Source organism: Mandrillus leucophaeus, unplaced genomic scaffold (assembly GCF_000951045.1).
Source record: "Mandrillus leucophaeus isolate KB7577 unplaced genomic scaffold, Mleu.le_1.0 Scaffold150, whole genome shotgun sequence".
Classification (NCBI taxonomy): Eukaryota; Metazoa; Chordata; class Mammalia; order Primates; family Cercopithecidae; genus Mandrillus; species Mandrillus leucophaeus.
The window spans coordinates 351,912-377,560 of NW_012101477.1; the positions used below are offsets into that span (position 1 = coordinate 351,912).

General features: G+C 39.4%; 1 protein-coding gene across 1 annotated transcript in view; it reads left to right on the top strand.

Moving 5' to 3' along the window:
* The first annotated feature begins 1,258 nt into the window (after positions 1-1,258).
* The window catches only part of ZHX3 (zinc fingers and homeoboxes 3), a 46,829-nt gene continuing 22,438 nt past the window's right edge, over positions 1,259-25,649 (top strand). Inside the window, exons 1-2 of the mRNA XM_011974960.1 lie at positions 1,259-1,365; positions 1,820-1,929. The gene's annotated coding sequence lies outside the window, so the exon portion shown is untranslated. The remainder of the gene's footprint in view (positions 1,366-1,819; positions 1,930-25,649) is intronic.

Sequence of the window (25,649 nt, forward strand, 5' to 3'; positions counted from 1 at the left end):
TTGGAAGCAACCTATGTGCCCATCAACAGATGAATGGATAAAGAAAAATGTGGTACATATACACAATGAAGTACTATTCAACCATAAAAATGAGATCCTATCATTTGCAACAACATGAATAGAACTGGAGATCATTATGTTAAGTGAAATAAGCCAGGAGCAGAAAGACAAATGTAGCATATTCTCAGTTATTTGTTGGAGCTAAACATTAAAAGAATTGAACTCATGGAGATAGAGAGTAGAAGGATAGAAGGATGGTTACCAGAGGCTGGGAAAGGTAGTAGGGTGAGCAATGGGGGGAAAATAGGGATGGTTCGTGGGTACAAAAAAATAGAATGAATAAAACCTAGTATTTGCCAGCACAACAGGGTAACTATTGTAAAAAAATAATTTAATTGTATGTTTACAAATAACAGTATAATTAAAAGGATAAATACTTGAGGTGATGAATCCCTCATTTACCCTGATGTGATTATGTATCACATGCCCACATGCCTGTATCAAAATATTTCATGTAACCCATAAATATATACACCTACCATGTACCTACAAAACCAAACATTTAAAAAGGGGTTCTAAGATATATGTGAGTTACTGATCTTTGCAGTAAGTTCGATGATTTGAAGGGAAAGCATCTGAGCTATATCATCTCAGCCCTCTGCCAAAATAACTTCACTTGATTATGATTTACTTTCCCATGCCCTGTCTTCTGGAGGATCCATGTAGGAATGGCCTATTGACCAGCCTGGCCAACATGGCAGACCCCCCCCATCTCTACTAAATAAAAAATTAGACTGGCATGGTGGCACGCACATGTAGTCCCAGCTACTTGGAAGGCTGAGGCAGGAGAATCGCTTGAACCTGGGAGGCAGAGGTTGCAGTGAGCCGAGATTGTGCCACTGCACTCCAGCCTGGGCAACAGAGCGAGACTCCGTCTCAAGAAAAAAAAAAAGAAAAAAAAAAAGGCCTATTGAGTGTGTGTGACTGCATCTTTCCAAACTAAGCCTCCTGCTTTACCCATTTTCTCTTAAACACGGTTCTAAGACATTCTTCTTGAGTTTCCCTTCAAAAGAATTTATCTCTGTATAAGAATAAACATTTGTCTTTGTTAAATGATAAGAATAGGGTCCCTTAAAATACATTTCCATATTTGCTCTTGATACTGGGAATCACAGGGTCAAATTCAGTGCCAGGTGAAGGGTGGAGGACATTGTAATTGTTCCCCTTCTCACAATGTCTCTTCTCCCTCCCTCCCCAGTCCCTTCCATAGGAAACAGGGAATGTTTGTTTTTGTCTTCTGGTAGGAGAGGGATTGGTCCCACCCTCAGCTCCAGGGATAGATCTTGATTGTTTAAGCCCAGTCAGGTAAACCCCACACCTGTTGAACAGTGATTAACCCAGTGGCAGTCACGCCAAGAGGGTTTGTTCATGGCTGGGCATGTGACCTGTGCAGGCCATCAGCATGCTTGCTGAGGACTTTCGAAAGAAGGCTCTTCAGTCTTCTGATAGACCTCTCCAAGACAGCCCTCTCTCTGTGTCCTTCTGGATGTTTGGGACATGAAGCCTGGGGCTGCTGGAGTTATCTTGCTGTCATGAGGAAAGCTACCCCTAGGATGTGGTTAACGAAGTAGAAAGAAAGAAAATAGGCCCTTGTTTTCATCATAGAGCAACTGACTCAAACTCAACCTGAAGCCGCTGAACTTTCCATTTGCATGTGCCGGCATATCACCTTTATCGTGTCAGCCCTTTCAAATTAGGTTTCTTACTTGCATCTTAGAATCCAAATGGTGCTTGACAGATACATTTCCTTGTATTTTAGTGATTCTAACCCGTGGATCAAGACCCTGCCTTGGAGGTTGGGGAGCAGAGGGCTGGAAGGGCTCTATTTTGTCAAGGAATGGATTGTTTATGTGAGCATATTTATGCAAAGTAAGGAAATGTCTTGCCTATATATGTATTAATATTTTTCAAATTTATCTTGCTGTTTTGATGAAATGTAAATTTTGATAAAAGTACTGAATTTGTAGGTTTTTATCCTGTATTTTTCACAATGAGCAGATGTTAGAAGCATCATATGAATTTGTCCAAAAAGATTTTTTTTTGCAGAAATTTTTGACATGAGGAAGAAGCCCTTGCTTAGATAGATGTTTCCACCCTCGGTCTCTCCTTCCTTTCCTTTCCTTCTTCTCTTCTCCTGCCATCACTCCCTGCTCCCTTCCTTTTTTTCTCTCTTTCTCTGAGTCTGTTATTACCCTGTTTTCCTTCTGTTGAGTCTTGTTACTCAAACTCTGTTAGAAATAGTTGAGACATAAATTCTAATTAATTTTATTTGGATGGCTATGTTAAGGTTCATTTAACTTTTCAGGGCCTGCATCGATGAGCTCTACATAAATGCAAAAAAATAATGGGTATTGAGTGCTTTAATAGCAAGGGACCCAAACTGAAGTTCATTCCGCATGCAACAAATTGGGTGTTGGATGGGAATGCCTATAATGATTGACCCCTGTTTTTTGTAGTAAGCAAGAAACTGCAAGTGAACTCCTGTAATTGATGTATTTAACAAGTGCTCACTGTGAGCACATTGCCATTAGTGTAGCTGAGTGGTACAGTACTGAACCCTTATCTCAAAGATCTTATAGTTCATTGGAGAGAAGAGACATGTACACCAGATATTGTGTAAGCCAGGGCAAGGTTTTTTTTTTTTTTTTTTTTTTTTTTGAGACGGAGTCTCGCTCTGTCGCCCAGGCTGGAGTGCGGTGGCCGGATCTCAGCTCACTGCAAGCTCCGCCTCCCGGGTTCACGCCATTCTCCTGCCTCAGCCTCCTGAGTAGCTGGGACTACAGGCGCCTGCCACCTCGCCCGGCTAGTTTTTTATATGTTTTTAGTAGAGACGGGGTTTCACCGTGTTAGCTAGGATGGTCTTGATCTCCTGACCTCATGATCCGCCCGTCTTGGCCTCCCAAAGTGCTGGGATTACAGGCTTGAGCCACCGTGCCCGGCCAGCCAGGGCTATGTTTTATAAGGGAATACATAAGTTGACATTCTGGAACCTCTTTCTTAGAATTATCCTACCAGAAGAGCCCTCTAGAACCTTGTGTTTAGTAAATATTGATCACCGCCATTATAAAATATGCTGTTTGTTAATAAAAACATATTCTCTTCTGCCTTTTTCTTGGCCATTTTTTTAGCTATACACAGCAGTTTTTTTATTTTGTTTTTTTGCCATAGAACCAACATTTTGGCACTACCGCCCACTCTCAGTCATGTGTGCACATGCACGCACACACACCAAGTTTGCTGCAAGTACAGCATTACAATAATTCAAAATTATAACTGTCTCTCATGGAAAAGAGTCTGCCTGCTGGTTCGGCATGGGGATAAGTGAACTAGCTGAACTGTACTCATTTATTTCCTACTAAACAATGTATAGCTGAATGCAAGTGAGAGAGACTTACAAGGACAACCTTGAACTATCTCCCAGTTTGTTCAAAACAAAACCAAAGAAACTTACCAACTCTGGTATTTCATGTCAGCAGTGACAAAGGCTCACTGAGCTCCCCAGTAGGTGCCTAGCCGTGCATGCTCCTTCTAGAATGCCAGCGGGAAGGCCACGCTGAGCAGCCAGCTGGCTGTGGAGCCCTTATTCTAAGACTATGCTGCCGCTTTCTTGTGACACTGGAGTCAAAAGCAAAAAGGGGCTTGCAGCCAGTAACCAAAGGGCTGTATTCAAGCAGTGACCTATTTTTACACTGTAATCGGGTTGGGTTTCTCTTTTTCCCTCCCAGGGCAGTAATCTCAAATTCTTCTGAGTGCTCGAGAAGCCAGTTCCCTGTTACCTCTTTGGCTTGGTTGTTTTTCACTTTAACGTAGGTCACTCTTAACTTGAGGACAGGAATATCTGTTCCTTTTCCCTGATTTGAGGGTAGAAGTTGGTTTATGTGTACAAAATGGAGAGATAGGAAAACATGAACCAAGGTAAGGATAGATGGCTTCTGAGGAGGAACAAAACCTGGTGAACTAGATAGAGAAAGGTATTTGGGATCATAGGTCCAGGGTCCTGCCCTTTCAAACCCTATCACACATATGAAGTAATTACTTAGCTTAGTCATCAGATTTTGCTTGTGCTTCATATGTGCTGGGTGTCAGATGCATAGTAATAAAAAGGTAGAACTCTTGCCTCAGCCCACAGTCTTGTGGGGGAGGAATCTTGTACCTACAATTACAATGCAGTGCCGCCAGTGCAGCAAGGGAGTTGGGCCTGAATGAGGGTGTTAGATGCTGCTGGGGAGGGGGTACTAAGAAGGGTATCAGAGGAATTTCTCCTGAGCTTCTTATTCAGACCCTTTGCTACTCCAGCCTGTCTCGCTTCCATCAGACCAGTGCCTAGCCTGTGTTAGGTTTTTTGTTTGCTTGTTTGTTGCCATTTAGGTCTATGCTATGTATGATCTGCAAGGGTCAGTTCTTCAGGTGGGATTTTCATGTCTCTTCAAGGAGAACTTTGGGACCAGAAGCCAGTGTGCCACATGGCTCCATCCTCCCAAAGGTGATATGCCTTGGGACCTTTGTGCCTAGGATGATACATACTCCTGTCTCCTCTGCCTGGACAACTTCTTTTCATCCTTTAAGACTTGTTTTTAGCATAAGTCCTGCCTCATTTATAAGTTCTGCCCTGATGTCCTGATAGTTCTTGTCTGGTGTCTCCATTGCCTTTTTCCTCTTTTCTTAGCATATAGAGCCTTGAGCTTCAACTCATGCTTCAACTCGTCTATTTACACCCGTATATATCTGTGTTCCCCCACTGCACTGTGAATCTCAGACACAGGGCCTATGTTTTATTCACCTAGGACATACCAGTTGCTTAGCAATGGTGAGTCACATGAAGGAATTATGTGTGTCATGTGAATGAAGTTCCCATCTGGCACCAAGATGGCTAAAGATATCAAGAGGGCTGCAAAAGATTCTTGATTGAGTCTCAGACTTTTTGAGCTCATTGAATGTCCTTTGTACTGAAAAGGATATGAGGAAGATTTTGCAGGATAAAGCCTAGGGGGACGTAAAAAGTGGCCTGCTGGGATTTGGGAGACAGAGATCAGTAAAGAGAGGTGTATACACCACAACATAGCAGGGAGAATGTCTAAGGGAACACCCCCATTTAGGTGTTTCTTAACTTTTATATGTAATATACTCCTGAACACAGGACAAAAATTCACATTATCTGGCAGATGTTATCATGTCTCAGCATGGCGTGGTCGTGTGCCAACTAGTTGTATCAAAGTCTGAATTCAGCATTCAAAAGGTGATTGGGAAGTATCCATGTTTGCTATAGGCAGAAGTTGAGGTTGTTTGTGTAACAGCCTTCCTGGTACTTCCTGGTAACAGGGAGAAATCTATCACAGGTGCTTGATAAAGATGAATGTAGTGATTAAACGAACCCTAAGACCAGCCTTGCGTAAGTTTCTCCTGACTCTGTCATAGTTTGGACCTTACATTTTGAAAAATACTGATACATATCAAGAATTTTCGTAGATTAAAAGACAGCTATGTACACCAGAGGGTGCTGTGTTTCAATTTTCATATCTCTTTCTTTTCCACTGCTGTGGTTGTATGCTGCGTGATTCATTTGAGGACTAGCCAGTTGAGAATTTGCCCTCAACAAAGGACTGTTGAAGACCTGAACACACCCTACCCACTTGCTGTTTTCCCAGCATAACAGATGAGTTCAGACACGGCTATACCACACTACCCAGGTCTGCTTTGCTGTATATTAGTTCTTAACCATTGAGTTCTTTGTTTAAAACTAGACCTTTTTTTTTTTTTTTTTTTTTTTTTTTTTTTTAATGCTGCAGCTTAAGTCCATTTTCAATATTCTTTCTTTGGTGAAAATGGAGACCATCTGGTTATCATCCTCTGTGTAATAACAATGATTGAAGATGGTTATTAAGTCACCCTTCGGCCTCTTCTCTTGCCTAGGCAAAATTGTCTTCATTTCTGTGGCCATTACCCATAAATCTCATTTTCCAACCCTTTAATCATCTTGGTGGCTTCCTTTGAAAACTACTTCAAAGGCTGTTTCACTGCCTCTATTTTGGTGGGGTCTGGGCTGTCAGCATTTAATGGATACAGAATGTGGTTGTTTTAACCATCTAGTTTCCATAGCTAGTTTCCACATCTCCAGGCCAATCACTATCATTAACCATCAGGAGCTGCTTTACCATCTTTTCATTGTGATTACTTTATAAATATTATTGATTAATGTGTTGCTTTGACTGAAAATACAAATTTTAGCTTGTGAATAATTTTAGCTATTGGCTGATAGAATTTTACAGCCTCATTTATGGCGTTTGAGGTTCTTTTCTAAGCTATTTGATTGTAAGTGAGTATGTTATCTCTTATTAGAGGATATATTAATTTTCCTGTGTGTTATTCATTTATTAACTTATCTCCAATTGCCTACCATGTGTCAGGCTCTGTACTAGGGATTGAGGACCCAAAGATAAACAAAACATGGGGCCTAATTCAAGGAGTTCACAATCTGGAGAGAAAGTCAACCACATACAAAAAAATTAAAGGTAGAAAGTGCTATAAAAAATGATTTAGGTACATCGGAAGTTTAGAAAAGCTTCACTGAGGATATAATATTTGAATTGGGTCTGAGCATGAATTCGTCTTCAGGTGAGGGAGGGGGTTAAAGAAAACTCTAATGAAGGGACTCTAGTATGTGTGAAGGCAAGGAGGCTGGTGTGTTTAGGTTGCAGTAAACCAAGTATGCTGGGCTTGGACTTGAGTGACTGGAAAGACAGAAAGATGCAATGCTGAGAAAAACTGCTCATGCCAAGCCGAGAAATGTTCAACAGAAACATAAGGTGAGCTGCATGTGTCATTTAAAATGTTCTAGGAGCCACATTTAAAAAAAAAAATCAAAATTAACAAGTCAAAAAATAAGCTATCAAAGCAATAAAAAAGCAATGGGGGGAGATTAAATGCATATTACTAAGTGAAAGAAGCCAATCCAAAAAGGCTACATACCTGTATGATTCCAACTATATGACATTCTGGAAAAGGCAAAACTATAGAGACACTAAAAGGATCAGTGGTTGCCAGGGGTTAGGGAGGAGGGAGGGATGAACAGGCAGAGCACAGAAGATTTTTAGAGCAGTAGAACTATTTTGTATGATAGTATAACTAATTGTAGATACATATCATTATAAATTTGTCCAAACCCATAGAATGTACACCAAGAGTGAACCCTAATGTAAACTGTGGACTTTGGGTGATAATGATGTGTCAGTGTAGACTGATCAGTTGTAACAAATGTACCATTTTGGTGGGGGATGTCAATAATGGAGTAGGCTATGCATGTGTGGGGCAGTGGGTATATGGGAAATATCTATGCCTTGTGGTCAGTTTTGCTGTTGTGAACCTGATTTAAAAATAGCCTACTAAGAAACACAAGTCAAATTAATTTTAATAATATATTTTATTTAACCCAATTTATCAGAAATACTAATATTTTAACATGTAATTGATATAAAAGTTATTAACTAGATAGTTTACTTTTTTTGGTACTGAGTCTTTGAAAACTGGTCTGTATTTTACATTTATAGTACATCTCAATTCACAGTAGCCACATTTCAGATACTCAGTGCACACATGAGTACGTATGGCTAGTGGCTGCTGTGTTGGACAGGGCAGGTCTTGAAACCTAGACTTGCCTAACTCAGAAGCCTCAATTCTCAGTCACAGTGATATCCTGCTCCCTAAGTACTATAATGATAAACACAAGAGGAGAGGAGCTTTCAGATGATCATCTAATCCTATGATGTTAGCTGTTGCTCTCCACACTGCCCGGTGGCTCCAGTCTGAAGCATCTAGGCAGTGCTGTCCAAAAGAAATATAATGAGAGTCAATATGTGATGATAAGTGTCTGATGAGCCACACTGAAACAGTAAAAAAAAAAAAAAAGGCAAAACGAATTTAAGAATATATTTAACCTAGTGTATCCAAAATATTATTTCAACATGTATTCAATATTAAAAATTATTAATGAAGGCATATAGACCAATGGAGTAGAATGGAGAGACCAGAAACAAACCCTCACACATAAGGTCAAATGAGTTTTTACAAGGATGCCAAGACCTTTCAATGGGAATAGGACAGTCTTTTCAACAACTGGTGCTGAGAAAACTGGGTATCTACATGGAAAATAATGGAATTGGATCCTTACCTTACACCACATATAAAAGTTAACTCAAAATGAATCAAAGACCTAAACAAAAGATCTAAAACTAGAAAATGCTTAGAAGAAAACAGGAGAAAAGCTTCACGACACTTGCAAACCATATATCTAATAAAGGGGTAATATCTAGAACATACAGATAATTTCTACAACCCAACAAGAGCAACAAAAAACCCCAGACAGCCTGATTAAAATGGTCAGGGGACTTGAATAGACATTTATTCAAAGAAGATACACAAATGAACAATAAGCACACTAAAAATGCTCAATGTTAGTATAATTAGGCAATACAAATGAAAACCACAGTGAGATACAGCCTCACACCCATTAGGATGGCAGCTCTGAAGAAAAGGAAAAAGAAAAAACAAAAACCAAAATAACAAGTATTGGCATGGATGTGGAGAACTCTTGGGAACTCAGGGCACTGTTGGTGGGAATGTAAAATGGTACAGCTGTTATGGAAAACAGTATGGCAGTTCCTCAAGAAATTAAAAATAGAATCACCATGTGATTCAGCAATTCCACTTCTGGGTAGATACCCAGAAGAGTTGATAGTAGGGACTCAAAGAGATTGTATGTCCATGTTCATAGCAACATTATTTACAATAGGCAAAAGGTAGAAGAAACCCAAGTGTTCATTGATAGATGGATGGATAAAATGTGGTGTATGCATACAGGGGGGTATTATTCAGCCTTTAAAAGGAAGTAAATCCTGACATACACTATAATATGGATGAACCTTGAGGATATTATGCTAAGTTAAATTGATCAGTTATAAAAAGGCAAATACTATATGTGTCCACTTATATAAAATATCTAGAGTAGCCAAATCTACAGAGACAGAAAGCAGAATAGTAGTTGTCAGAAGTCAGGGGTGGGCAGGAAATGGGAGTTACTGTTTAATGGGTGTAGGGTTTCAGTTTTGTAAGGTGAAGAATTCTGGAGGCAGATGGTGATGATGGTTGCACAACAATGTGACTGTGTTAATACTTAATGCTACTGAACTCTCTGCCTAAAAATGATTAAGATGGTAAATTTTATGTTATGTATATTTTACCACAATTTCTAAAAATCCCTCCACCAAGAAAGATGTAAGTGCTTCTGAGACCATTAACTTTTCATATGGGAAAAGAGAAAAAGAAGAGAGATATGAATAAAGGAAACTAGGAAAAAAATAAGTATGCTTGGAAATCTGGATGTGTGGTACAGTGGACTGAATGTATCCCCTAAAATTCATGTGTTGAAATTTTAATCCCTAATGTGATTGTCTTAGGAGGTGAGGCCTTTGGAGGGTAATTGGGTCATGGGGTGGAACTCTCATGAATGGGACTGGTGGCCTGATAAGAGAGACCCCAGACACTCCCTGGTCCCTTCCGCCATGTGAGGACAGTGGGAAGTTGTCTGTCTATGAGGAGATAGGCCCTCACCAGACACTGAATATGCCAGCACCTTCATCTTGGACTTCCTGGTCTCAAGAACTGTGAGAAATACATTTCTGTTGTTTGTAAGCCATCCAGTCTATGGTATTTTTGTTATAGCAGCCCAAATGGACTAAGACAAGTGGTGAGAGGTGAGATGAAGATTTAGGAAGTAGACCTAAGGCTGTATTTTTTATTTGTTTGTTTCATTTTTTTGAAGGGTGAGTGCCAAGGTTAATGGAGCCAGATATTTATGTGTGTAGTTTTTTAAAACCTGCAGGGATCAATGGCAGTTGGAAGTAATGGGTTTGGAACTTGGCAGATAGGTCATGGCTGGCAAGGGTGATTTGGAAATCTCTTGAGCAGAGGAGATTGCAAAGTCCTGGGCGTGAGTTTTGCTCCCTTTGGAGAGATTGTAGAGGTGTGGGTCTTAACTTCCTTTGGGTTCTGAGTGGTTTGAGACTCGAAGGAGTAGGAAAGAACCACTTGACTGATGACCTTGGTGCAAGTGGTTTGGGCAGAAGGGAAGGAAGGAATGGGGCCTGCAATGCACCAAAGATTGATGAGCAAGGAAGGTGAATAAGTGGGACAGTGGCAGGCTGGCTCCATGGGGGAGGAGGAAGATGGGAGAGGCCAGTTAGGGGATCTTTTCTATTTTTTATGAGATTTAAGTGGTGTTTCAAGTAATACCACTATGATACACTTGGACTAGAAATTTTCTTGTCCAAGTGTATCATAGAAGCAACAATAATAAACCAATATGTAATATTAAAGCAGTCCTTTTGCTTTTACCAAATTCATAATGGCAGATACATCTATTCTTAGATGTATCCATTCTCAGAATATATGACATCAAAAGAAGCTCTTAGAAACTTCTGATTTAGGCTCCTGAAGTCTCACGGAAAGGAAATAAATATGCTAACTATCTTGGAGCAGAAGTTAACTCTTCCCCCAGTACTCTGCTGATCACTGGTATCACTGGTGAGTGTGGGTTCATGCACATGCATTCACATATTGCAGGAAGAAGGCTGAGAATGGGAACAGGGAGATATATCTACTTCATTCCTGATAAATAGTTGCTGGAATTTTATATTTTGCACCATGACAACCACTCTCATTTTCATGATTTATGATTGACTTTATTGCTTTCTAGATTAGAGAAGTCTCCGGTACTGAGAACAATTCCTCTCCATTCCTTTTGCTTCACCTTGATGCTCTAAGGTTTCTCAAAGACAGAGCCAGTATCCTCAGAAGCTTCCCAATGCATCTTCCATTTGGCTGTCAACATCTCTGTTCTGCTGCTCCCCACCCCAGGACAATAATGTAAAAATGAAGAGCTGTTGGAAAATACAGAACTTTATTGAGCAAATGCAGTTGGTCCCATTAGTTGGGCAGCATAAGATTGGAAGGGGATTTGCAGAGAAATGTCCTGGCTCTAATGATAAGGCTGATCAACCCAGTGAATAGGACTTAATCTCATGGGAAACTGATACTTCCCGATGAAATACTAATAGCTTTCAAAACACTGCTCATAAAGTAAACATTTTAGAAACTGTCCTGGCCGACTGAGGTAGAGCCTTGGCCCTCTATTGTGCCAGGGGGCTAGGCTCTGGGAACCTGCAGTTTCACTCTGCTCAGGCCTGGGGCAGTACCCTTCTATGGATGAGGGACCTACAGTTCTTCTAACAGAAAGGGATAGGAATGGTGTAAATAGCTTCCTTCCCTTTTGTACAAGTAAAATAAATTTTAAATTTGATCTGTTGAATTCATTTGAAAATAGAGGAACCAGGAGGTTATCAGAAAGGAGTAGGAAGTGAGCTAGAGACAATAATTTGATGACAGAATGACAATTTGACTCAGAATGACAGAATCAAAAAAGGTGAAGACAAACTGATGACTCCTGTGATTTCTGCTGTGCTGCCAGCATCATAGGATTGTGGAGAGCTTAAACAAGAAAAAACTGTATACCCCAAAGAATAAAAAATAAGATCCCAAAGAGATATTTGCACATCCATATTCACTGCAGCATTAGTCACAGTAACCAAGAGGGGGAAGCAATCTAAATGTCCATCAGTGGATGAATGGATAAATAAAATATGATATATATGTATCATGGAATATTGTTTAGCCTTAAAATGGAAAGAAATTCTTTTTTTTTTTTTTTGACAGAGTCTCACTCTGTCGCCCAGTCTGGAGCGCAGTGGTGCAATCTCAGCTCACTGCAAGCTCCGCCCTCTGAGTTCACGCCATTCTTCTGCCTCAGCCTCCTGAGTAGCTGGGACTACAGGCGCCCGCCACCACGCCCGGCTAAGTTTTTGTATTTTTAGTAGAGACGGGGTTTCACTGTGTTAGCCAGAATGGTCTCGATCTCCTGACCTCATGATCCACCCGCCTCGGCCTCCCAAAGTGCTGGGATTACAGACGTGATCCGAGCTAGCTAGGTTTTAGCTAGCTAGGTTTCTGGTAGTATTAGTAGTGGTAGTAGGATGATGAAAACAGCTTACTTTTCATTCTCTTCTGGTTGGGCTACATCTTGAAATATAATTTCACTTTTATGAGGTATCTAAATTAGTCAAACTCTTAGAAAGTAGCATGGTAGTTGCCAGGGGCTGGGGGAAGAGTGAAAGGGGAATAGTTATTTGATGGGTATAGTGTTTGAGTTTTGCAAGATGAAAAAGTTCTGGGGATCTGTTGGTCAACAGTGTGAATGTGCGTAACACTACCTAACTGTACACTTAAAAATGGTTAAGACAGGCTGGGCGCAGTGGCTCACACCTGTAATCCCAGCACTTTGGGAGGCCGAGGCAGGCTGATCACCTGAAGTCAGGAGTTCGAGACCAGCCTGGCCAACATGGCAAAACGCCGTCTCTACTAAAAGTACAAAAATTAGCCCGCCATGGTGATGGGCGCCTATAATCCCAGCTACTCAGGAGGCTGAGGCAGGAGAATCACTTGAACCTGGGAGGCAGAGGTTGCAGTGAGTCGATTTGTGCCACTGCACTCTAGCCTGGGTGACAAGAGTGAGACTCCATCTCAAAAGAAGAAAAAAATGGCTAAGACAATAAATTTTATGTTATTTATTTATTTTTTTTTACCACAATGTTTAAAAAAGAAAGGTAGGCTGGATAAAACAGCTGATGTACCTCTAGTTGTTATAGTTAATTGTCATCCTTCAGTGGCCAGCTTCTGAGTGGGATGTGGTGGTAATTAGAACAGCAACAGTAGCTGCAGCAACTATGATTTATTGAGTGTTTCCTGTATCTCAGACAGCATGCTAAATCCTTTTGTGTACTTCTTATCAATTCACTAAATATTATGTCAGCTCTATGAGGTAGGCATTAATAGCTCCTCATTTTACCAATGAGGGAATAGATTGTGAGGACTTAAGTCATTTGCCCAGGAATACACAGTCCACAGTGCTAGGGCTCTAGGACACAAACCCAGCTCTGTCTGATGTTAGGGTCTTAACTCCATTATCAGCTACTGTTTATTCACCCATTCAGTCACTGAAAATGATTATTGTGTGCCAGACATTGTGCTATATGCTAGGGAAACAGTGGATATAGGCCCTGACCTTACTTACAGAGCTTACAGCCTAGCCAATGAAAGACAGTAAGCAGGAAAAGAATCAGATGAAGATCTAGACAAATTTTGATAAATGTTATGAAAGAAACAGGATGCTGTGATAGAGAATAATTCAGCTTGGAATTGGGGGAGCCAACAAAGACATTTAGATAGGATGTTCAGAGAAAGTCTAACATTCCTTTCTTAAGACAAGAAGGTAGATTTCAAAGAGGCAAAGGGGAAGATAGCTCAGAAGTCCTCTGTTGCAGTTATAAATGAGTGTCTGAAAATGTGTATCCAAATGGCCTTGTGATGAAAGAATCCTAGTCCTGCTTAATTCGAGCAGTGTTCCCTTGTCCCAGCGAGCCACTTCACCTCAAAGTCCTCCTTTTTGTGGGGGAAAAATAGAACTTGTATCTAGATCGGTTTTTGGTTGTATTAGTAATGGTAATAGGATGATAAAAACACAGCTTCCATTTAATTCTCTTCTGGTTGGGCTACATCTTGAATGCTTTGTTCAGTTCTAATTACCACATTTTGAGAGAAATGCAGACAAATTAGAATGTATTCAAGGAGAAGTTCATTAGAGAGAATGTGCAATAATTCAGGACACTTAGCTGCAGAAGTAAATACTAAAAGGGGAAATGGTCTTCAACTGTGTGAAAAGCTGATACATAGAAAAGAGAGTTGACTCGTCATTTAGTAAAAAGAGTTGATTTATGTCCAAAAGACAAATCTAAAAGCTGGGAACCAGGTCCAACTAAGAAAGGGACTTTGTAATAAATTGTCATAAATGATAATGAGCTCCCAGACTTGATAATCAACTGGAGACTGGATAACAGATTGCTGTAGGATTTTTTAATTAGGAAAGAAGTTGGACGGCATATATTGTCCCATTCCTCCATATTGGGTATTTTTTTGTTTTGTTTTATTTTTTTATTTTTTGTTTTATGTATTGGATATCTCTAAGTTATTTTAGAACTATGGCTTTATGGCCAAAGGCAAATAGAATATATAATATATAGTTTTAAGTGAAGTGCTCATGTGTCCCCCTACAGAAGTTAAACCAAAAGCTCATCTGTAGCTATTAGAAGTTTGAAATGTAAAGGAGCACTACTTGGTATTTGACCCAGTTACATACTCTGTAAGGACCTCTACTCTGACATCATTAGCTTCTCACTTTCTCACTTGTTATTTGTAACAACCCACGTATTTTGGGAAATGTGCTAACATTTTTTCCGCTTATGTATGTATTCAACTTTTAACTTTCTGTTTTGAATACATAGCACATTAGCATTGTTCAGAATTTAGAAGGAGCCACAGGGAAAAGTGTCCCTCAAACACATCTCCCTCTTCCCCTCCCCAGGGGCAAACACTATTATTAGTTTCTCACATATTTTTCTAGAGGTATTTCTAGTGTATAATTTTTATTCTGTGCTTTGCTTTTTTAAAAACTTAACATATATCAAGATACCTTGAAGGTTAATCGTAGCAGCATAAAAAGCACCTCCCTCGTTCTTTTTCACAAGTGTGTATTACTCCATTGTATAGATGTGCCATAATCGATTTGACTATCTCCTGTTGATGGGTGATTAGGTTATTTCCAGTCCTTTGCCATTACCATGCTGATAGTAGATTACCTTATACATGTATGACTTCACATATGTGCAAAATATATCAGCAGGCTGCCTTCCCAGAGGCAGACTTGGTGAGTCAGGGAATGAGCATTTATAATTTTGTTCTTGTTAAATACTTCTTAATAGAAGTCTTACCAGTTTTCTCTCCAGCAAGTAGTGTGTGAGAGTGCCTATTTCTGCAAACCCTTGCCAACTCAGGATATTTTTATCCAACATTTCAAGCCTTTCCAAAGTAAGTGAAAGAAAAATAATCAGAGTAATTTTAATTTGTATTTCTCTTACTGTGAGTGAAATTGAGCGTTTTTTCTTGTGTGTAAGATCTTGCTGGACTTTGTAGTGAGGCCATTGAAGAAAATCGTCAATACAGACTAAGCCTGGAAGAGGGAAAAGGAACGTTTTATCCACAGTGGTGAGCCAGAGAGAATTTTTCTTTCTTTCTTTCTTTCTTTTTTTTTTTTAACAAATGTTCTTGAGAGATTCAAGTGAGCTCACCAGCCTGCAAGCAATTTAGCCTGTAAACTATCTGGCCCACACTGGAAAATTTCAATTAAAACAAAACAAATGTAATCTCAGAAGTAAAACCACATCCAGAACAATTTCTTTTTTACTGTTTAGTTTTAAATTTAATAAAGTAATTTACTTTGTACTTCGAACAAAATTTAGGATGCAAGTACATTTAAAGTAACATGTTTAACTCTGAAAGGCACTGTCTCACACCTCCGAGAGTGCAATTTCTAACTACTTGGCTCTTATAATACCCTAGATTTGGTCCCAGCCTCCCCCCAACCCCCACTTTCTGTAGTTTCTCTGTAGATTTGAGCAGATTTTGGCAAAGACCAGAGTCTTTTCATTGGGAACATTGGCACTACACAGCCTCCTTGCTCATTAGCAGTCTGACCCATTAATTCCCTGCAACACTTGTGACCAAACCAGTTCAATCCAGTTTTTCCTCTGGAAAAGGACCTTCTAGTTTTAGCAGCACAGATTTGCTTTGCTTTTTTCACGTAGCTTCCCAGGTTCAAACCTAGGTTGGTTGGTTGATGGCAACACTATCCTTCTAGTTATCAAAAATCAAGGATCTAGTTATCCTTACTTAGATCAAAAATCTGGGAGTCATCCTTGATTCCTGTGGGTACAGTGTTCACATCTTCCTATCCATTCCTTTAGGAAATCTTTTCGGCTTTGCTTTCAAAATGTATCCAGAATCCAGCCACTTCTCCTTGCCTCCATCTCTACCGTCCTGGTCCACGCTGCTGTGATCTCATGCCTAGATTGATGTCTGGTCTGACAGGGTTCCCTGCTTCTCCGCTGTTTTCCTACAGTCTATTCTCAACACAGCCAGCAGAGCCATGCTGAAGGACACGTGTTGGATCACACCAACCTTCTGCTCAAAGCCCTCTCTTGGCACTCCCCTTCTCAGAGAGACTCAGATCATGGCATGTAGTGAGGCCCTGCACGAATCCCCTCCCTGCCCCCCACCCCAGCCTCTTTGACCTTCTCTTCTACTACTGTCTCTCTACTACTGCCGCCCAGCTCTGCTGGCTTCCTTGCTGTTCTTTGAACATGTCAGACACATTCTCACCTCAAGGTCTTTGCACCAGCTGATGCCTGTGCCTGGAGTGTGCTTCCCCACATGCCCAGATGGCTCACGTCCACACCTCTGAGCATTGGCTCCAGTGTCACTTTCTCAGTGAGGTCTCTTCTGACCACTGTATATCTAAATTGCAGTCTCACCCCTCCCATGCTCCACACTTCTTCCACCTTTCCCTGCTGTACTTTTCTTCTTCTACTTTTTACTCTGACACCTAATTTCATTTTCTTATTTTATTTATTATCTCTCTCCCCCAAACTAGAATGTAAATTCCAGGAAGGCAGAGGTTTCTATCTGTCTTTTTTGTCTTCCCCATATACTGGCATGTCTGGCATAGGAAAAGCACTTAGTAAACATTTGTTAAATGAATTAACTATCTTTTCTCTACAAACTTGTTCCTCAAATTCTGCCAAACCTAAATTGAAACAAGCAGGTGTTGTATTTTGGTACCAGTCCTGGTAATGTGGATTAAATCCAAGAGCATTGATCCATATTTTTCTGGGGAATCTCACATTAGAAATAATGTGGCATCGTTTGGGTAAAAACTTTTGTGAAAGATTAAATATGACATGAGTAAGTTTAAGGAAGGTGATAAATGTGCTCAGACTGTATCTGGAGAATTAGATTTAGATTTAGATGCTACTCTTGAGAAGGCTATAGACAAATAAGAGCACATTCAGAGAGGAACAGTGGAGAGTGGTGTGGAGTCTCTGTCCCAGTCACACAAAGTGCAGGAACTGAGGATTATTGGTTTAGGGGAAGAGAAGACTTTTAGGGAACATGATTCTTTTTTTTCCAAAAAAGTCACATTTTTCCAGTTGAAAAATGTGTCTGCTGGGCACAGTGGCTCATGCCTGTAATCCCAGCACTTTGGGAGGCTAAGGCGGGCGGGTCGCCTGAGTCCAGGAGTTCAAGATCAGCCTGGGCAACATGGCGAAATCTCATCTCTACAAAAAAAATAGCTGGGCATGGTATCGGCTACTTGGGAGGCTGAAGTGGGAGGATCACTTGAGTCTGGGAGGTCGAGGCTGCAGACAGCCATGATGGTACTCCAGCCTGGGTGATAGAGTGAGACCCTGCCTCAAAAAAAAAAAAAAAAGTATCATGTAGAAAGTCAAATATCTTGTTTGTATACCTAGAATCACCTCCTATTCCTGTGACCTCATCCATCACAAGCAGATCCAGCTTTTTTGGAACTTGAACATTAGTAAGGGGGACCCTCCTAAGAAAAAAAAATCTAAGAATAAAATTATAAAGATATAAAGTTAGATACAGGCTTTGGAAGGTGCCTGTGCAAGAGAAGCGAGGGTCCCCGAAGCTTCGGCTCTAGTAGCTTCATAGGAAATCTACCACATTTAGATTTGTACAATAGCAAAACTGAATCCCTTCTAGCTCTCCAAGCATGCCATGTTTTCCTCTCCCTCTACGGTTTTTGTATAAAGTGTTCCCTTTGTCTAGAACACCCTTTTCTCAACTTATCTACTTGGTAGTATTTATTCATCCTTCAAGCTCTAATCCAAAAACAGCCTCCTCTATGAGGCCTTACCCCAAGTTCCCGGAAGACAGAGTTGGGTAGAAAGTCTTTTCCTATGCCCCACAGAACTTTGTGCATGTTTCCACTACAACACTCAGCTTATTGTCTGATTGGTGTTGATCATTTTGTTGATGACTTTGTAGATCATTTTGCTGATGATTTTGTTTGTCTGTCTTCAGACTGTGTATCAGTCAGGTTGGGGTGCCGTAACAAGCTACTCCAAAAACCTCAGTTGCTTAAAGTGACAAAGGTTATTTCTTGTTCATACTGCATGTACATGGTGGGTCAGGTATTGTTCTTTTAGGACTCAGGCTAATAGAATAGCCGCCATCTGGAACATAACCAGTTGCAGACCAAAGAATAAATAGTGAGGCAAAGCGTATACTTTCTCCTAAAACTTTTGCCCTGGAAGTGACACGTTTGTTCACGTTTCATTGGTTTCACCTAACTTCAGGTAGGCAGGGAAATCCAATGCATCCAGTGGAAAGCAAGGCCCAGAGCCCTGGTGGATAGCTTAATAACCACAACAGACTGTTAGCTTCTTGAGTTATAGGGCTAGCTAGCATCTTTTCAAAAATCCTTGTATACCCAGTGCCTAGCACATAGTAAGTCCTCAACTCTATTTGAGAGAAAAAACAAATTTAGCAAATAAAACTTGCCGGAAGGTTTTGTTGTTTTTGGTGCTTACTGCAAGGAACCATTTCAAACATCTTTCTAGTGTCAATAGGTGCCAAGCTCCCTATATTTGGAGATGTTCAGGTGTAGGCCATCCTAACCACCTGGTATTGGTACTTAAGGTAAAATTCGTGTAAAGGTGAGTGGTTAGAATATATGATGTCTGAAGTCTCTTTAATTCTGAGGCCTTTGTATTTACATCACAATCACCTTCTGAGATTGAGAAAGAACAAATTAGTGTTTACTTGAGAGGTAATATCTAACTAGAGCAGGCTATTTCTGTTGGTGACTAGACAAAAATAAGAATTGTTTGAAGGGGAAGGCCGGGCGCGGTGGCTCACGCCTGTAATCCCAGCACTTTTGGAGGCCAAGGCGGGTGGATCACGAGGTCAGGAGATCCAGACCATCCTGGCTAACACAGTGAAACCATGTCTCTACTTAAAATACAAAAAATTAGCTGGGCATGGTGGTGGATGCCTGTAGTCCCAGCTACTCGGGAGGCTGAGGCAGGAGAATGGCATGAACCTGGGAGGCGGAGCTTGCAGTGAGCTCAGATTGCGCCACTGCACTCCAGCCTGGGTGACAGTTTGAGGGGGAGAAACAAGTGGAGAGCTCTAGCCTTGAGCCCTTGGCTGATGACGGTGATTACTAAATGCACAAATTATTGTGACCCTTAAGTAACCAGAGGGCAAATTGAGGTCAGCTCTGGGCTTGACATTGCTTTGATGCTTGAGGATTTGGGGTTGGAATTAGACTTGAGTTCGTTGTAACTTTTTTGTTTTCAGCAGAAATCTGACAATTCCAACCAGCAGATCCACTTACTCGACTGCCAAGGTCCTGTTCACACACGTTCCTGAGGAGGGACAGTTTTCCATATGTTCTTTTTGTTAATAGAGTCCTACTGACTTACCATGGTCTAATCACCAAGACTCACTTTAAAAGAGTTCTCTATTAATACATAAGAATAAGTAATACAGACTCTCTTCTGACAGTATAAAAGTGTTATAAATATTGAGGATCATAATAACTGTCAAGCCTTTTACTATTTATTTATTTATTTATTTATTTATTTATTTATTTAGAGATAGGGTCTTGCTCTGTTGCCCAGGCTAAAGTGCAGTAGCATAATCCCAGCTCACTGCAGCTGCGACCTCCCAGGCTTTAGCATTCATCCTGCCTCAGCTCCCAATTAGCTGTGACTACAAGCTTGCGTGCCACCATGCAAGCTAATTTTTAAATTTTTTTGTAGAGACGGAGTCTCCTTATGTTGCCCAGGCTGTTCTCAAACTCCTGGGCTCAAGTAATCCTCTCTCCCTGGCCGCCCAAAGTACTGGGATTACAGCTATGAGCCACTGGTCCAGCCTGTCTTGTCGTTTTTAGGAGACAGGGTCTTGCTCCGTTGCCCACATTGCTGGAATGCAATGACAGAACCATAGCTCTCACTTTAGCCTCAGATTCCTAGGCTCATGAGATCCTCCCATCTCAGCCTCCCAAGTAGCTAGGACTACACTGTCAAGCCTTTTTAAGGAACAAAACAAAACACTAGAATAATTCAGGTTGTAAAATCTTTGAACCCTCTGTAAGAAAAAAATGTCAAAATAGTTACAGGTAGTGGATTTATTGTTTAGTTGGTATTCAGAGTGAATATAGTCTAAAAGAGAACACTGAGTTTAGAATCAGAATATCTGGCTCTGCCAAAAATATGCTGTGTGTGACTGGTCATATCACCTCTCCTTTCTTGCTCAATAGCTCCTCAATGCTGCAGTGGTGGAAAGGCCAGTAATAACCAACTCAGGAGAGTATGGGGACGGATTGAGAGGGATATAGAAGTGCTTTGCAGGCTTTCGTGGACTTTGATGATGGAACTGAAGTGAAATCTGTTTTCTGTTCGGTCATGGAAACTTCCCAGAAAGCCAACTCATTTACTTAGGATTGGCCTGGGCAGCAGTAGGGTGGGTGGCTGCATCTGATTTTTGTTTCTAAGGTCAGTGTTTTCCAAAGGAAGGGAAGAGAAACATTTAAAACGATGTTTTTCAAAAATATAAATTTAAGCTTCATTTATGATACAAGATTTCTTTTTAAAATATCTCGAGCTTTTAATGTTTTTTTAATTATGAAAATGTCAAATGTACATAAGAGCATATATATGAGCCATATATATCCCAACCCAGCTTGAACAATTGTAAGTTCATGGTCATTTATGTCTACCCATCCCTCATTTTTTTTCTGGGGGGTTGGGTTTTCCTCCCAGTAAATCCTGTATAACAAACTATTTTACCCATAAATATTTGAGTGTGCATCACCAACTGATTAAGACTTTTGTTTGTAACATAACTGAAATACCATTATCATACATAGCAATATTAACAGTAATTCTTTAATGTCATTTACTGCCTCCTGTGGTAGATGGGCTCCAAAAAATGGAGATGCAACCCCAGCTTCATCTATGACAGGTAAAGAATAGCCCATTTTCTTAATCTATAGAGAACACTTAAAATTCCATAGGAAAATGGACAAAAGATAATTTTATACAAAATTATCAATGGCATGTGAAAAGATATTCAGCCTTGTCCATAAAGAAATGTAGGTTCCAAATAATAGTAATTAGTGTTTTATATATCAAATTAACCAAGACTAAAAATAGCAAGAATATGCAGTGATAGTGAGTGCATCCTCAATTCTGTGGTGGTAACAGCGAAAATCAGTACAGTTTACTGGAAACACAATTTTGTATTTTGCTAACGATATTTTAAATGCCACTGCAATGCTACTTGCAAGAAATTCAGTATTTCAGAAATTCTCAAATATATAAAAATATGTGCAGGGGTGGTCACCGAGTCATTGTAATAGTTAAAAACCTGGAGAAATGTAAATGTCTCTTAACAGGAGAAAGGTTAAATAAATCATGATTCATCCATAACCTAGAATGCTGAAGTTGTTTAAAAGACTGAGGTAAACTAGAGATGGTGACATGGAAAGATATTGAAATTAAATAATTGTGAGATGAAAACTCAGAGGCAAAATAGGATGTAAAAACACAATTCCATTTTTGGTTTTTTAAAAGAATTAATTTTAAAAATTAATTTTTAGTAAGCTATGCCTGGGAAACATACGTGAAATCATATATACTCCACTGTTAACAATGGCTTATCTCTGGAGGTTGAATAGGAAGGATTTTCACTTTTCTTTCTTTCTGAGAGAGAAATTTCCACTTAGAGCTTAATTTGAAACAAAGTAAAAAGGATCAATTTCAAAGTAAGTCTTTGTTGCTAGCAATAGATAGTGGAATGCTACCTATGGATTTTTATTTTGGAATGGGTTGAGGTTTATGTATGGTCTGTTATACACCATGACTAACTTTTGAATGCATTTCATGGTGTAGAATGTGAAGTCAATTACTATAGAATACTTAAGACTATATTCATATCTGTCAGATCAACCTCATAATAGTCACATTCTTTACACCCTTTTTCTACTTAATCTTTAGAGTATTATCTTAAAATCTCCCACTACAGTTATGTTTCTGTAATTCTGTCAGCTTCTACCATTATTTCCGTTTTTAATGATAAATCCTGGGTGATATGTTCAAGAGGACTGCAGGCTGACTATCATAACGCTTGGAAAGAGTCTGTCGAGAGTTGCTTTCTAAATATTTGAATTCCTTCATTGAATTCTTATTGTTCTTCCAATTCATTCCTCAGAATTTTTTTAAGTTCCTAATTCAGTCCATAATTTAGAGCTAAATCCTTGAATATTTTTATCTAAAAAACTCACATATATATACTGCAGTGCTGAAATATACTGGCTATTGACTGTAGCTTTGCTAATTTAGTGAATTGAGCAAGTACCAATTTCCAAAGACAGATTTTTAAAGTTATGCACTCTTGTTTTTATTTTCCCATTTATGTATTTGTTTATTTATTTATTTTTTGAGACGGAGCCTTACTCTGTCGCCCAGGCTGGAGTGCAGTGGCGCAATTTTGGCTCACTGCAACCTCTGCCTCCTGGGTTCAAATGATTCTCCTGCCCCAGCCTCCCAGTAGCTGGGATTATAGGCATGTATCACCACTACCTGGCTAATTTTTTGTGTTTTTAGTAGAGACGGCGTTTCACCATGTTGGTCAGGCTGGTCTCGAACTCCGGACCTCAAGTGATCCACTCGTCTCGGCCTCCCAAGTGCTGGGATTACAGGTGTGAGCCACTGTACCCAGCCAAATTGCTGGATCTTATGGCAACTCTGTGTTTAACATTTTGAGGAACTGCCAAACAGTTTTCCAAAGTAGCTACACCATTTCACATTTTCATCAGCAGTGCATGAGGGCTCAAGTTTCTCTGCATCCTCACTTATACTTGTTATCTGTCGCTATAATTACAGCCATCTTCGTGGGCGTGAAGTGGTATCTCATTGTGGTTTTGATTTGTGTTTTCCTAATAACGAATGATGTTGAGCACTTTTTTATGTGCTTACTGGCCATTTTTATATTTTCTTTGGAGAAATGTCTATTCAAATCCTTTACCCATTTAAAAATGATCTTTCTATGGTTGAGTTGTAAGAGTTCTTTATGTAATCTGGATATACTTTACCAGATACATGATTTGCAAATCTTTTCTTTCTGTGGTTTGTCTGTCTTTTCACTTTCTTGATGGTAACCTTTGAAGAACATAAGTTTTTAATTTTGATGACATCCAGTTTATCTGTTTTTTCTTTTGTCATTTGTGCTTTCAGATATTCTACTTGATGTCTTCCATAACTTGTCTGAAAATCTGATTTGCTCACTGGGTCCATAACTGTATTATTCTTAGTTTCCCTGATTTGGGATCATAAAGCACTTGATTTAAAATGTTTGCCAATGATATATATAAAGGAGCTTAGAAATGTTGATGCTCTTTGAGATGGTAAGCCCATTCCTTTGCACTTAACCTCAGGAAATTCCGTGATAGAAGAAAAACATCCTGTATGCCCAGAGATGTTCATTTCACTGTCACCCATGAGATTGGCATGCTTTTCAACAGCAGGAGTGGATAAGTCAAACCCATTGTGGTACATTATTAGGTAGCTATTAAATGTAGTAATTATGAAGCTTGTGTAACAAAAACGTTTATAACATAATGTTTGGTGAAAAAAGCACAAGTGTGTGCTCACTGTGATAAAAATATGTATAAAATGACTAAATGAGAAGGTATACAAAGTTACAGATTTATTAAATTTTATTTAAATTACATTTTATCTTTATAATTAAAAATTAAGTAAAAAATGTGTGCATATTTCAGATTGGTGGGGGAAGGGATGACAAGTTGTTAGAGTGGGTTTATGTTTACCCTCCCCTTCAGATTTTTAAAAATTATTTTCATTATCATGATTATGAAAGTTAGGTTTATAAATCTAAAAAAAAATAGCCATGTTTGTTTACTGAGAATTTAAGTAGAGATATTTTAATTTTCTTTACATTTTTATATCAAATCCAAATACTGATAACTTGATTTTAGTATTAGAGTTACTATTGTTTTGGTCATTAGAGCATTATAATTTGCTAAAACAAAAAGTAATAATGATGACTGTCATTATATATTAGTAATAGGGCTCACAGAAGCCCTTTTCTCATGGCATTCTGTGAAACAAATTATTATTATTACTATTATTTTCTTTTTGAGGTATCAACTCTTTAATTTAGGTCTTTTATATATAAAACCATTGATTTTGTTTTCAGGTTAGTTTTCTGCCTTAGCTGTTTTCTTTCTTAGCATTTTAAAAGTGAAGTCAATCTGTTTTATTAAAAGTTCAATACATCTAAATTCACAAGTAAGAGATGTTATGTAATGTCTGGATAGTGTAATGATTATTTGTTTCTGGTTTCCTCTTCTTTCTCCTTTCCTTTCTTTTTAAAAAATACTTAAAAGCATATGTGAAGATTACTTACAATTCTTTTTTGTTATTATACCTTAAGTTCTAGGGTACATATGCACAACGTGCAGGTTTGTTACATTCGTATACATGTGCCATGTTGGTGTGCTGCACCCATTAACTTGTCATTTACATTAGATATATCTCCTAATGCTATCCCTCCCCCCACACCACGACAGGCCCCAGTGTGTGATGTTCCCCCACCCTGTGTCCAGGTGTTCTCATTGTTCAATTCCCACCTATGAGTGAGATCATGCGGTGTTTGGTTTTCTGTCCTTGTGATAGTTTGCTCAGAATGATAGTTTCTAGTTTCATCCATGTCCCTACAAAGGACATGAACTCACTCTTTTTATGGCTGCATAGTATTCCATGGTGTATATGTGCCACATTTTCTTAATCCAGTCTATCACTGATGGACATTTGGGTTGATTCCAAGTCTTTGCTATTGTGAATAGTGCTGCAGTAAACATACGTGTGCATGTATCTTTATAGCAGCATGATGTGTAATCCTTTGGGTATATGCCCAGTAATGGGATGGCTGGGTCAAATGGTATTTCTAATTCTAGATCCTTGAGGAATCACCACACTGTCTTCCCCAATGGTTGAACTAGTTTACAGTCCCACCAACAGTGTAAAAGTGTTCCTATTTCTCCACATCCTCTCCAGCGCTCTCCACATCCTCTCCAGTACATCCTTTCCTGACTTTTTAATGATTGCCATTCTAACTGGTGTGAGATGGTATCTCATTGTGGTTTTGATTTGCATTTCTCTGATGACCAGTGATGAGCATTTTTTTCATGTGTCTGTTGGCTGTTTAAATGTCTTCTTTTGAGAAGTGTCTGTTCATATCCTTTGCCCACTTTTTGATGGGGTCGTTTGATTTTTTTCTTGTAAATTTGTATAAGTTTTTTGTAGATTCTGGATATTAGCCCTTTGTTAGATGGGTAGATTGTAAAAATGTTCTCCCATTCTGTAGGTTGCCTGTTCACTCTGATTGTGGTTTCTTTTGCTGTGCAGAAGCTCTTTAGTTTAATTAGATCCCATTTGTCAATTTTGACTTTTGTTGCCATTGCTTTTGGTGTTTTAGTCATG